Consider the following 14,762-nt stretch of genomic DNA (forward strand, 5'->3'; position numbering starts at 1 on the left):
TAATCCCAGCTACTTGGGAGGCTGAGGCATGAGAATCACTTGAACCTGGGAGGCAGAAGTCGCAGTGAGCCAAGACTGCACCACTGCAATCCAGCCCGGGTCACAGAGTGAGACTCCATGTCAAAACAACAACAACAACAACAACAACAACAAAAACAAAAACAAAAAAAAACAAAAAAAGATAAGGTTCCCAAAGTAGAAGAACAGGGTTTGATTAAATGGGTACTTATGGACATAAAGATGGCAACAATAGACACTGGGAATTACTAGAGAGGTGTGGAAGAGAGGAGGGCAAGGGTTGAAAAACTAACTGTTCAGTACATGCTCAGTATTTGGGTGATGGGATAATTCATACCCCAAACCTCAGCATCACGCAATATACCTAGGTAACAAGCCTGCGCATGTATCCTCTGAATCTAAAATAAAAGTCAAAAAAAAGAAATTTGTAATTGTGTCAAGTTGTGTTTGACATCACTTTATAGAGCTGGATTTATTCTTCTCCTCTTATCATTTTCTTAGCAAAACTAAAACCCACTTCAAGAGTGCAGGTCTTGATATAATCAGACATGAGAAAATAAGAACAGTTAGAGAAAATACAATTTTGCCATTGTAATTACCTCTTACAAACAGCCTTTCCTCCTTCCTGTTTTATGTGCAATGTGTAAAGCAACAACAATAAAAATAAACAAAGACATGATTAACCAATCAACTTGTTTCTCCAAAGAGAGAAATAGTTAAGGGCTAAAGTGCCTTTCAGTAATTAATTAAAAGAGCCTTTAAACTTAGTATTGAGAGGTTACAGATTTCCATACCACAAATACATTAGGTTAATTCACAGAGTGGCCATCAAATACCAAGAAAGAAAATTACTTTTGACCAAAATGTACACATCACCAGTATGGTTAGAAGTGTTTTCATGGAAGAGGACAGAACATAGAGAACCAGTTCTCTATGGAGCCTAGTGTGGTTTCCCATGCAGCAATCCACATACAGTAAGATCATCTACAAAGCATATTCTTCATATCACAGATTCTAGGTAAAAAAAAAGTATTCTCTGGGTAAGAGGAGGAAAAAAATAAGATTTCGCTCTTTAACACTTCCAACACGAAAGGAATGAGCTGACTAGAGAATGACTTTCTTGAATATTTTTGTCTTGAGTGGGGTTTTTATCCTTTCCTCACCACCCTAAGTAGAGCAGAATTACCAAAGTTACCTCATTAAGGAATGTCATAAATCCCATCCTATGGCAGTTGTGCATGATCCTGTGTTATGCATCCAATAAAGTTTATTCAGAAAATATGCCAGCTTCATTAAACAGGGATCTGATGATCTGAACAAACCACTTATCTTTCTTTTGTGACATCTATTAGTATCGTTAGGTCTAAAATAAAAATCTTGTTTGGTGGGGGTATTGCAAAGGATTCTCTGCCTTATGTAAGCAGAGTCATCAAACCACAATCCTGAGCTTAACTGGGGAGAAGAAGGTGGAGGGTGTATTGTACTAGTTTATTCTAATAAATGTCTTATAGCTTGAGGATAAATGAGGTCACAAATGTAACAACAATTGAACCAGCACCAAGAGCCAAAGGGGCCAAGGATAAGGAAACATGAAGCAAGAGGAAAATGTATAGGTGTACATACACCATGAAGCAAATGCTATCATTAATAATAATTATTGTTATTACAGCTATTAGAATGATGAGGCACTGATGGTTCACTTGGGTGAAATATGTAATACATAAGCTAGAAAGAACCATGGGTAAACTTATGGGTCTTTTTAAAAGGCAGTTTATATTCTAGGTTTATGTGTTATGAGACACATAATCTAATACCACATGTAGGAACAGGATGCTGAAAGAAGTGAAGAAGACTTGCAGCTTTAAAATAGTAAAATGGCTAGTTCCTACCTGTCTTTTCTTATGACACCTGCCTTAGCCAAGCCATCAGATATATTTCTAACCTTTTCTGATATTTTAATGATGATGATGACAGGCTCAGAGTAAAGGAGAAACAGAAATTATCAGAAGATTCAGAGGAGAAGAAGAAATGGAAAGAAAAAAAGAGTTTGTATTGTATTGTATTGTTTACACCATCTAATCTGACAAATGTTACAGATGCTCTCTGTTTGCTTGGGATTGTTTATTGCTAATGTTATGATTTTTCTCTTTTTTTCCATGTGCTTTGCTCTACCAGTTTTGGCTGAAAATATTTTGTATATGTCCATATTGTAAACCCTCATATTTTTCTAGAGATTTAGTGTTGTGGAGAAACTTTTTTTCTTCCCCAACCGTTAGGCACATCAATATTCTAGCTACTCACTTTTGAGGCCAATGGAAAATGTGCTTCTAAGATTAAATAGATCTGAGTAACACATAAATTCAGTTTATACTGATGCAGTATGTTGCATAGTTACATCTTGAATTTCTGATGAGTGTAATACACCTGTTGGACAGCCCATCACTACTGAATAGTCACTGACCTACGGTTCAAAGACAGTGCGCCAGCACAAGACTCCAGATACAGATTCTCTACAGACAACTTTATTTGTACAGAGCATTCCTCATTTGTGGAACTGTGTGTGTAAAGCATCTAGGCTAGCCATAGAAAGCTGGATCATAGAGGGTTCTCTAAAATATTTTTAGAATAAACTAGAGCAATAATACAGGCACAGAGAACACCTTTGTTATACAACGCATAATTTCTTTCCCCCAAGCATGGTGCTTTTAAAAATATGATTCAGACTTTTATTATATAATTCCCCCTTTTACAGATTTCTAAATGCCTCACATACCCATCACATGATTTTTTTCCATATCTGCCAATAACCTTAATTAAAACTTATAAACTTTTAAAGCCACTGTTACATTTGATTTAAGTTGATTTGCCGTATTTACCTGGTATTGGTTGGCTGCAGCCAGACTGGAGTTCTAAGTAGTCAGGGGACTATGCTTTCCTTTCACCTCAGGTAAGGAATTGTATTCAACACATGCTTAAACCCAATAATGAGTATAATTAATGCTGTATAAATCTGGCATGCAAATTATCATCCTAAAGTTGAGTCAAGTAAAAAAAGTACCAAAAGAAAAATAGTTCTCCCAAGAAACCTAGTAAAATCTGTGAAATATTTCTCTAGGCAGCCAAATTGCCCTCGGGCTTACAGATGTGTTTAAGAATATTAGGAAACTCACTGATGAGATTTTACAATAAAGTGTTACATATTAGAAAATATGATGTCAGGATACTATGAAGAAAAATACTACTATATGCAATAATAAGAACTATTTATCTGAATAGTTTTCAACATTAACATGTAAAAAATATCGTGATGGATCTGAAATAATGATGTACTAAATGCTATAACGTCTGGGGTTTGCTCCAAAACAACGTGGCGATATAGTGAGAAAATGACAGGCCATCAGTTAGTCACTGTGCAAGCTCGTGGTGAGTACATGGGAATTCATCAATCTGTCTATATTCATAAATTTAAGATTTTTATCACAAAAAATTTAAAAACATATACTGATTTGAACTTTTATTTGTTTATTATTTGTTGAATTTACTGTTTATGCAAGGTATTGTGGAGATATAAAAAATAAATAATAATAATAATGCTCTTGTTGGACATTTAGGTTAAATGAGCTGTTCCTCTTCAGGAATATTACATATTTATTTTAAATGTTTATAAGCCCTATGTAATTACATATTTCTTAGGTTAAATTTTGAAAGCAGGACACAAAATTACATAGAAAGTATGATAACATCATGTTTTAAAAATATATCCTCAGGGGAAAATGAGAGTAAGGAAATATATCAAATGGTTATTAATGATTATATTTAAATTATAGAAATAATTACTTTAATTTTTCTTCATTTTACTTTTATGTGTTTTTCTAAATTATTTTTAATGAGCATGTATCATTTTAAAATGAAAATAAATATTTATTCATTAGTGGAAAAGATGTGCTCTCCTTTCCCAAGGAGCTTTTCATTTGCTGAAACAGAGAAACTGCAAACACGCAGCATTGACCTGATAGTTTAAATCTACATACCTAGAAGGGAAATACACCCACAGGAAAAGAAACGTCAATACAGATTTTATCTGATCATAGAAACATAAAGAGCTTTTTCCGTGTTGGATAAAAATAGGGGAGGAACTGGCTTGTTTGCAAGCCAGTAAAAGCGTGAAATTCAGGCCTTTTTGTGATGAGATCATTTTGTGATAAATGTAAAAGGAGCGACAAATTAAAGTTAACAAGCCCATACCTTGAGCTCCTGAGGCTTACACTAATATGGTTTCTTTTGGGGCAGCATAGCAAGTAAAGCATGGGAGTGGGGAGGGAGGGAGAGCTACAATCCTGAAGGGTCCTGGCCTTCACTGGTGGGATGGATATGCTCAGAGAGACAGACATAGATGTGCAACAGAATCAGAAACAACAACACAGTGACAATTATGGATTATGCACAATGGATATGGAAAGTCTCTTTATTACCCCAAGAGATTATTTCCCTCATTTTATGCACATTCATATAAAGTGAAATCAAGAGAGTAACTTTTAACGGTTTGGATGAGTATGATGTTCATGACTAAATAGGCTTAGCTGGAGCCAGGCAGAACACAGTTAGATGCCAGGCAAGTCACCCTTTCCCTCCTCCCTCTCCAGTATATTTGCCAGTGCATTTCAATGCAGGTCAACCTCTAGCAAAGTCAGCTGTTTCAAGCTCTGATTGGATGATGCTTTATCCATACAACCTCAGTCTTGATCTGCACTGTTCTCCCAGTCACTGAAAAATCAAAAACTCTAGAAGGCCACAATATCAATCTTTTTGAAACACTACAAACTTTACAAATTTTCATTAAAAGACATATAGATAAAACTTCAAACCTATGCTTACTTATAGCCCTGGTCTTGGTCCTTTTACTTAACTGGTAAAATAGGATAGCCTTATTCATGTCTCTAAGGGGTATTTTCCCTTTTTGCTTGTTGGTTAGTATAACAGCAATCATGTCTGATTTTAAGATTCATCCAAATGAAGCAAATGTATTTCAAATTTACAGAATACCACAGAATACTAATGTGTAGTTCAAAGTATCACAAAATGTGTTTGGAGTGTCTTGAGTTTTGTCAAAACACGCAATGTTCCACACAAGCATCAGTGCCCAACTTTACCCTATCACCCTTTCTGTCCACTCAGGAATCTCCTTTGGAAATTTATCTCTCTGGAGAACGAAACAAGTTCTTTGAATACTTCCATCTTGTTTAGCAGAGTCATTCTAAAATATTTGCAAAAATCTGTGATAATAGGTTCTGGAGATCATGTTTCTTATTCTTCTAAATGCTGGTATTTCAAATGAACAAACAGAATATTAAAGATTTATTCCTTACCAATGTCAAAATATGTTCTGTCAACATTTAGTATTGTTAAAATTTAGACCCAAAGACTCACCACAGCCTTTGGATCTCATTTTATCTGAGGTTCATGAAAATATATTTGACTTCTTTGCACCTCAATATTTTGGACTGCCATTTAGAGATAATGAGAGTTACTAACCAGACAGCAGTGTCATGAGGAATATCCTGTTAGTAATGATGAAACATTCTGAAATAAAAAAGTACGGGTAAGTGCCAGGTATTTATTTAATAAATGTATGACAACATGGTAATCATAGAAAAGAACCCATTTATTCCTCACTTTGGGATACAGACTTAGTGGTAGTATATAAAAAGGAATGGATGCTTCCCTTTGGGAATGGAAATAAAATTGTATGCTGAGAATGTAGCTTTCGTAACTGCCTTCATGTTTAATTTTAAGGTCTCTAGCCAGTTGCAACCAGTTATGAATGACATGCTGCCCATTTCTGCAATTCACTGTAACTTCTGTTGAGAAAGTTATGTTTTATGGTTAATTATCCATGGTCTGTTTTAAAAAATAAATCAAACCATTGTAAACCACTAAGATTTGCAGCTCCATTTGAACTTTACTGTAATTTTGATCAAACATTTTGTAAATAAAAACAAACTGGTTTCTCCTTGTTTTTAGTTGTTTGTTATAAATATTGTGGCAATGGTGGGAGAATAGCTATGGATTATTTCCCCTCGGTTTCATGAGTTGTGAGTTATTGGCCTTATCCTCCTTTATAAGTATAAATAAATGTATAGTATTATATTCCAAGTCCTGTAAGACAAATGGAACGAGTAAATTGAAGCCTTTTAGATCCAAAATCTTTTCTGCAAAGTCATAGAACAACAAAACAAAATCCAAATTAACATTTAAAAATCTTCTACTGTGGAGCAACAAAGTCTTTAAATATTATATAATCTGCATTTAAAAATTGCTTGTCTAATGGGCAGCAGTCTATCAATCATTTGACAACCTTTTCAATGCTTTTAATATTTAGAAACTACAGGTGGTTTTCTCAGAGATCACCCTGCACCCCCAATACCACCACCACAATGAAAGTCTTGAAAATGGCCAGCATGATTACTTTAAGCCAAAATTGATTTAGAAAAATCAGGAATTCGCATAGCTAAAAGTAATGAAACACTATATAAAAGAAAAGATCTATAGAATTTTTTATAGTTACTATCCTAGGACTTATATAAACAAAAGAAGTCCGAAAACAATTGTCCAGAAAAAGTGAGAAAAGCCAAAATTCAAAGGACCCTGTGGCAGAGTGCATGAAGAGCATATTCGATAGCTACAATCATAAGTACCTAACACATTTGCATATGAAACTTAATGAGGATCACCAAAGTAGCTTGCCAAAAATTATGTTTTTTAAATGAGCCAACAGTCTATGCAGCACTGACCCCTAAAAGGAACCACTAGGAAAGATGTAAAATTGTCTTCTGAAATTTGCTTCTTTTATAAAGACAGAAATGACAACAAGAGTTTTCTCATAAAACAAAGTGATCAGTCCACTATTAAAGCCTGAGGAGTTCTATATCTGATCTCCTCTCACCCTTTATTTCTTGCATGGCTTACTACTTACCTACAACAGCACTATGAAGGGATGGACATAACAGGTCCCTTACCAGCTCACTGAAAAACGGAAAATATTTATGACGGTACTACTATGTGCCAGACACAACTGGAGTGATTCTGCTTGAAAAGGTAAGTCAGTAACTGAGGTTCTTGTTGCCATATTAAAAAAAAAAATCTATCCCTACTGCCAACAGCAATAAAAAGAGAAGCTAGGGTGAAAGAGTTGTGACAGGCTTATGAAAAATTTGAAACAGTTTAAAATTCTCCCTAGCTTCTTTTCTTGCATGTCCAAGGAACAGAAAGCTTTAGGCCTGCCACCTGTCCTAAGCCTGGATCCCATATTACAAAAATAAAAAATAGAAAGATGAGAAACAGCTAATGTGTTCCCAAGGCCTTGGTTACAACAGAAAATGAGAGCCGAGATGTCTACATTGGCACACACTGAGCTTTGAAAGGTCAGTCCTGCCCTAGTACAGTTCTGAGAGCATGAAAACCCAACAAGATGAAAATGGAAGCCATTCTGACAACAGAAGGCAGGGAAAAGGTTCGAAGAATTTCCTCTGCTTCTTTTATAATGAGATATTTTCAAGTATTTTTGACAACAAATAAAATGCAAATATCTCTCACTCTTGTGTTCTAAGTTTTCTTTTAAATCTAGGCAGCCCATTTGAAAATTAGGGTACTCAGAATAACTTCTTATATACAGAACTACACATTACAAAAAGCATAGTGCAGACTGTTAATCATATTAAAATCATATCATAAACAATGCACTTTACATGGTACAAATGTTTTATGTTTTTTTTTTTTTTGACAATAAGGTACCTACATGTAAAATTGCATATTGGAATCCAAACTCAACTATAGTACATGTAGAGGAACCCGTAGAAAAATGCATATGGGTTTCCCAGTTAAAGACTAGAATATTCTGACCAATTTTTATTATTTCTCTGCAATAAATTTATCTGAGCTATAGATCCTGTTAAAAGAAAAAAGCTAAATGGGAAATGTATTTATAAAATACTATATATATATATATATATATATATATATATATATACTAGTTCAGTCATTATTCATATTAAGATCACAAAAGATTTCCACAGGTCATCATAAATACAGAGATGGGATAATACCAATAATCTTGATCATCCAGTTGTTAAAAGAGAGAACCACATATTTGGGCAATGAAACCTGTGATTTTTATTCTTGTGCACCAGATTTTTCCATACCAAGGAATTCTAAATTGCAATAGTTAACACATAAGACAATGTTAACCATATTCATAACTTGAGTAAAATCAAATGAGCCAATTTTTTATGGCTTTAATATCCAGAAATAAAGTATGATCTTAAAGAATAATGCTGATCCTACAGACAAGGAGATCAAATGCTTCAATAGTTCCTCCTCACACACTAATGATCGCATCCATCCTTTTTCCCACCCACCTCCCACCCTTTCCGGCTGTATTAAAAACAATCAAAACTACCACCACTGATACTACCCTTCACACACCTGAACTTAATTTCTTCCTCAGAGATGCCTAACAGTGCCTAGTGCTATGCAATTACTTTATAACCATTTTATGACCATTTGAGAGGCAGAAACTAAAAAGGAAGAACAAAACAAAACAAAAAATCTCTCCAACCTCCCTTATCAGACAAATTCCTGGTTCCCAGAGGACATCAGTCAGTTAAGCGAAACCAAATATTATAATAGAAGAAGGACTGATAAATTGTATATACATCTCACTGTGTTCTCACTTAAGCTAGAAAGGGGGTTACTGCAATGAAAGAAATGGGGCAGTGTGGGAACGTGCTACAGAGAGAGTGAGCAGGCGAGAGAAGGAAAGAGAGAGGAGACTTATTGTACATTTGAGACATTAAGAAAGGCAGTACAATGAATCCAAAGGTGTTCCAGGGAGAAATGTGACAGAAAGTTCTAAATAAGAATTACAGAAACTATTCGTTCTTAAATAAAGCTGTTTTTTAGATGATGAATTCTATAGAAAGCCTGAATTGACTGTCTCTGTTGTAGCATCTAGATGTTTTCTCTTTCATTAAGACTTTGGGGTTTGAATATACTTTGTCAAAAAAAAAAAAAAAAGCCAACCAAAAAGCATTAGAGCTTTATATAGTTCCCAAAGTAAAAAGCAAGAGAAAGATGGGTTTATATAACTGGCTTTTTTACATAAATATTACATCAGGATACATTTCAAGTGAAAACACACAAACACACACACACCCGTCTTCCTTATACTCTATTTTAAAATTCATTTCATACTTTAAATGTTGTTGGTTTTTCACAAAATATGTAAAAACGAAGTCAAAACATCTCAAAATAAGTTATATTACCTGGAAAGTTAACCCAACATACAGGTCACGATGTCTTGTTTAAAGCCATTTAAGGTGCTGACAATTATAGGACATTTTGCTGCAGCCTAGGGCAACTAGAAAGGGCCATGGATGTTAACTAACTCCCTTCTAACAGTCTGAGAAAAGAGAAAAAAAAAAACTGTAAGTTTCTCCATCTGTTATTTCCTTTTTTTTTCTTTTTGGCTGTGGAAAAGTAAAATTATGCAAGAGCTTTTGAATGTAAAGGCTGTGTGTGCTTTTTCCCTTTTTGTCTCTGTGTACCGGTTAAGTGATGTTGCGTAACTGAGTACAGAGTAGGCGGTTAGCGTTTACTATTGATTTACACTATGCCATCTAATGAATTCAGAACACTAAAAAGAAAGGAGCAGGAGACGGAGGGAGGAAAATGAGAAAAGGAGAAATAGGGAGAGAAAAAAAAAAAAGGAATGAAGTGGAGGGAGAAAGAGCTTATTCAGAGAAACAGTTCTAATGACTGGAATAGGTTCATTTTTATTTCCTTTAGCTCTGACTTTTGGTTATTGTTCAGCTTTCACAAAAAATGGTCTTGAGCTGGTGACCCCAATATTCTAATCCTATTTCTAATAAGGATTACTGGCAGGTGAATGTCTGAAAGTACTAATGTGTCAAATTACTTCAAAGCAATTTCACTAAACTGTCAGACTCCCCCATATGCAGCTATTTATGATTCTCTCTACGTATTTGTGAATCTGTATTCATGATCACCATTGCTTTGGTCCTACTGGCTCACCCAGTCAAAAATAATTTTTGAAATATACCATGGCAATATCATCAGGGTGAAGAGAAATACATTCTATTTTACCCATCTCCTTTAAAAATACATAAAGAACACATTTAGAAATCTTTAAATAGATCACTATTTTACTTTGAAAACAGACATGCCACAAATTGTTTGGCTGAACAAAACAGCCCAATATAGGATAATAAAAGAGAAACAGGCAAAATGAGGAAGAATGCTAAACTGAGGAAAAATATTCATAAAGAAATTTAAATAATTTCTTATGTCTATGGAGAGCCTTTAACTTTTGTTTGGGTGGATTACAGGCATTCTTGGTCTCTCAAGGCTGCTCACTGCTTCCCATGCCATATAACGAATTCCCAAAGCAGGAGCTAGAAAGAAAGGGTGACGTTGTTTCTGCTGTTAGGTACAAGTCCTTCCTGTACCTGAGTGCCCTTCTATGGCTGAGAACAACCACTAAGGTAAGAAAGAGAAGTTCTCTTTATTTAGCAATCAGCTCAAGAGCTGGGCAGGGAACTTGTGTTCTCCCTCAATGTGTATTTGCAAATGATGACTGGGAAAATCACGGGAGGTTATCCAAAGGAAAGAACAAGAGTTGGGGTTTCTAGTCATCCAGTCCTTTTCAGCCATCTGAAAAGAACTTACCATGGTGCTTGGCACATTTCTTTTACTCAGCAAATATTTATTGAAAATGAAAAGTGATTATGGGAGAAATATCTCTGTAGAAAGAGTGCATTAAAAAGGCCTCAAAAATATATTCCAATGTTTTACAAGAAATCTGAGGCTCTATTGCACTATCATCTATCTGCAGAAAAAATAATACTGTAAAAGAAATATCAGGCAGTTATTTAGGGGTCAGTTGACTTCAGTTCCATTTTATTAGGAAAAAGCTTAACAAAAATTATAATACTGATAACATCAGCAAAGTTTTGTGTTCATTTCCACCAGCCCTTTTGGGCTGTCTTTCATTTCAGTCTTGGGCACAGAAAAGTCCATTTTAATTTCCATGGACACATTCTAAAGAAAAAGTCATGGGATATCAACGTAATTCATCTTTTAAAAAATACTGAGACAAATGTAGCCATTTAGTAATGGAAGACAATATGGCTTTTTGTTGAAGGGCAAGGCAGGTTGAGTTTTGATTAGGTTACACAAATTTAAATTACCAGAAGGACAACCAAGAATGTACTGATTTCCATTTTCTTGGTTAAACAGGAGTTTTCTTTGCTTTCTTTTTTTTTTCTTTTTTTTTTAGAAAAAAATTAATTCTGGCTTAGAAAGTCAAAAACGCCACCTTTCAGTTAATTGGAGGATAAGACCTTTAGAATAAAATTGCAGCTACAATTTCTCAAAAATTCCAGTGGAAGATTCAACTAAAAGCATGTTCCGCAATAGTAGGTATATTCTTTTTAAAAATAGGGCTGCCATCTTGTTAATTCTGTAGGACTAAACATGTAGATCTTAGTCAAAACCTTTAAAAAGTTTTTTTTCCCCCTCTAACTTTGGTCATCTATTTAGTGTAATCGAATTCAGCAACTTACTTCAATAAGCATCCTGGCAGTATGTCAACAAAATCGCTCCATGTGCTCTTTCATTTCGTGATTCTGAAAAGTGGATGAGAACTTGCCTGTCCTACTTCATTTTATATATGAAGATTCTGAGGCTCAGAATTAATTTTCTCAAAGGCATATATTTTGAGGCAGAGCTGGGACTAGTATCTAAAGCTCAAAGTTCGTTTTTTTCATAGCACAGACTAAATCAAAGTTGTATAAATTCAATCTTATTTTAAATGCCATAGGGGAAGATTTCAAAGGATTCTTTTATAAGACAAGGAATTCTTACATTATGTAAAATGTTCACCTCAAAGCTATCTTATACTTTTTTTTTAAATCTTAAATGTGAGCCTACTGTTTAAATTGCTGCTTCTCCTTTTCCTTGTCTTAATTTTTGACTCTTTAGAGTCTTTGCCTCCTGTCCTCTCACCTCCACTCTGTGTCTAGTTCATATATGGCCCTTCCTGACTTCATATTCTTCCTTCTCTCTCCCTTTTCTTCTGTTTATCAAACTTTTATTTATTCTTGTTCCTCATAGAAATCATTTCCTTGTAATGTGATATCCTCAGAAATTATAAAGGAAGAAAAACGTGTAAATTTAGTATTATTACAGTAAATAGGCATTTGGTTTATATTTAAAACAAAACTGCAATAAGATTTTGACAAACAGAGTAAACTACAGCTGTAGGCTTCCCTACAGAAAGTTACAGCATGGAGACCTCCATATTATCAGTATGAAAACCAGGGCCTTGAATTTCAAAGTATTTCATCAAAGATAGAGAGCAAAGGCTCATGATCTCCAGACCACTAATTTTTCCACAACACTAAGACACCTTTCATTTCCCTTTTCTTTCTTTCCATTCTACATTACAGATATTTGAGACTGTTAATGGCACAGCAGGAGGAGACCCAGAGAAATCTCTCAGCAGCTTAACGTGGTCAAACTCTCTCAATTCCAAAAAAAAAAAAAAAAAAAAAGTCAGAAAGACCTGCACACTAAAATTGTACTTACACAGAAAATGAACTCTGAGGAGGTTAAAAGAGTCCTCTAACATGAGAATGTAGTCTCTGGATAGCAGGGACATTGCTGCCAAAATCATTGTAATTAAGATTGGGTCATTGTTTCCATTATAAACCTTATGCTTATGGGGTTTGTAATTCAACTAAAATTATCAGCTCTAGGGTGACATGCAGCTCCAAGTATCTTAGAGTGGGAGTTGTTTCCCCCCTCCTATTCCTTAAAAAAGAAAATATATAGCAATTATTTACACTTTCAATGAGAGTTATATTCTGACCCTTCTCCTAAAAAGGGTAGCTAATCAATGAGCTTAATCTAGAGTGAGCCAAGGTGAGCAGCAGCCACTGTGGAATGAAGCACATTAACCTGGCATATGAATGGACAATAAAAGGATTTTCTATTATTTCATAAAGCTTAATGTACATCACTCCATTCCACTGTATTGATGTGAATAGGATTTCAGCAACACTTTGTTGAAAAGTGTCCCACTTCTGTTTGCCAACTCATTATTGTAGGAAACATTACAATTAAAATGATAGGAAACAGGAATTTCTGATGGTTTCCTTAGATTTCTTTCCTCATAAGCTCATTCTCAGGGTTGGTATTAGATAATCAATAATTTCTAAAATCCCTTGCTCCTATTTCTTGAGCATTGTCTACAATATTGGATAGCTACAGTGTAATGCTATGTGCCACCATAGTGTAGAGGGACTGGGGAGGAAATCATAGCTATATATTAAAATTAACAGGCCAGAGGAAAGTGGTATTTACTGAATACATACTACATGACATATATTCCATTAATATTATTTCATGTAATACAAACCTGCTGTGAAGTAGCATTTGCCCATGTTTTATAGATTAGCAACATAGTTAAAGAGCTGTTAGCTAACCTGCCTAAGGAAACACAGCTAATTTAAATGTTGTGAAGTGAGGTTTGAATCAAGATCTGTTTGACTCCCCAGCCCATATGCACTGCAATGCACTGCAACACCAGGAACAGAATACGGAACCATCTAACTGAAAAAAATAAAATTCTCCATGCCTGTGATTAGAGCTACCTCATGCTCCAAATAGGAGGTAGAAAGGGTGAATGACTCCTAAAAAGAGATTCTTGCTTTGCTCTTGGCTCTGATAAATCCCTGTTTATTCAAATGCAAATATCCAAATGCATATTTGGAAAATGTTTTGTCTTAGATAAGGAAATGTACAATCTCCTAGAAACCTTTAAATGAGATCAGACATTTGAATGTTTACAAAAATTCTTTTAAAGATTTATACTAGAAAAATTTAAAGTATAATGCATAAAAAAATCAGATGATTGGCTAGGCAAGATGACTATAATCCCAGCACTTTGGGAAGCTGAGGTGGCTGCAAGGCTTGAGCCCAGGAGTTCGAGACCAGCCTGGGCAACATAGTGGAACCTGATCTGTACAAAACAAAGCCAAAAAAAAAAAAATTAGTGGAGCTGGTGGCACGTGCCTGTAGTCCCAGCTACTCTGGAGGCTGAGGCTGAGGACTGACTGAGCCCAGGAGACCAAGGCTGCAGTTAGCCATGATTGTGCTACTGCATTCCAGCCTGGGTAACAGAACAAGACCATGTCTCAAACCTCCTCCCACAAAAAAATCAGATGATTAATACAACATTAACATTTCAATCTGGATGTGTGTGTGTGTGTGTGTGTGTGTGTGTGTGTGTGTGTCTATGTGCATATAAACATATAAATACATACATACGCAAATTTTTTTGTGGTTGCCAAAATTTCTGGTAATTATTATAAAGTACTTGACAAAAGCTAAACAGTAAATATGTTACACCAGGAGAAAAGGAAACAAAGAACAAGAAAAGAGGAATATGTGTATATACATACCTCCCTCAGAAGTCTAATCCTAAATATATTTTTTAAATTATGCTTTAAGTTCTGGGCTATAAGTGCAGAATGTGCAGGTTTGTTACACAGGTATACATGTGACATGGTGGTTTGCTGCACCCATCAACCCATCATCTACATTAGGTATTTACCCTAATGCTATCCCTCACCCCGCCCCCCTGCCCCCCAACAGGCCCCAGTGTA

General features: G+C 35.1%; 1 protein-coding gene across 34 annotated transcripts in view; it reads right to left on the reverse strand.

The window, feature by feature from the left end:
• The window catches only part of ZBTB20 (zinc finger and BTB domain containing 20), an 812,433-nt gene that overhangs the window by 371,234 nt on the left and 426,437 nt on the right, over window positions 1–14,762 (reverse strand). The window contains exon 9 of one of the 34 annotated variants that reach the window (XR_005202622.1): window positions 2,383–5,598. The exons of the other annotated variants lie outside the window; for them this stretch is intronic. The gene's annotated coding sequence lies outside the window, so the exon portion shown is untranslated. Of the gene's footprint in view, window positions 1–2,382; window positions 5,599–14,762 lie in introns of those variants that run through there. 34 annotated transcript variants of the gene reach the window in all.

The sequence above is a fragment of the Cebus imitator genome, unplaced genomic scaffold (assembly GCF_001604975.1).
Source record: "Cebus imitator isolate Cc_AM_T3 unplaced genomic scaffold, Cebus_imitator-1.0 Scaffold157, whole genome shotgun sequence".
Classification (NCBI taxonomy): Eukaryota; Metazoa; Chordata; class Mammalia; order Primates; family Cebidae; genus Cebus; species Cebus imitator.